Source organism: Mauremys mutica, chromosome 7, assembly GCF_020497125.1.
Source record: "Mauremys mutica isolate MM-2020 ecotype Southern chromosome 7, ASM2049712v1, whole genome shotgun sequence".
Classification (NCBI taxonomy): Eukaryota; Metazoa; Chordata; order Testudines; family Geoemydidae; genus Mauremys; species Mauremys mutica.
In genome coordinates this window covers 29,464,994-29,465,280 of record NC_059078.1, presented here as the reverse complement: position 1 = coordinate 29,465,280, position 287 = coordinate 29,464,994, and positions in this window count along the sequence as shown.

The window sequence follows — 287 nt, the reverse complement described above, 5'->3', positions numbered from 1 at the left end:
TTCCGGGGGAGACTAACCCTAGCAACTCAGGGTTCCGGATGGGTGGGGACTGTCTCCGCCCCGCCTCCCACCCCACATCCACCCCCACTGAATGTGGGGCGCGCGGCGCCGGGGGGAGGAAGCAGAGCAGCTCCTACAAGGGAGGAGTCACTCCAAGAACCTGACTTCCTCCTGGATCCAGCCTGCAGGGGAGATGGTTCCCCTAGGAGCCATGCTGGGACCCCCAACTTGACTGACCCACAGTACAGGCACCAGTGCCAGTGCCCCCAGGAGGGGAAAGGCCCTGT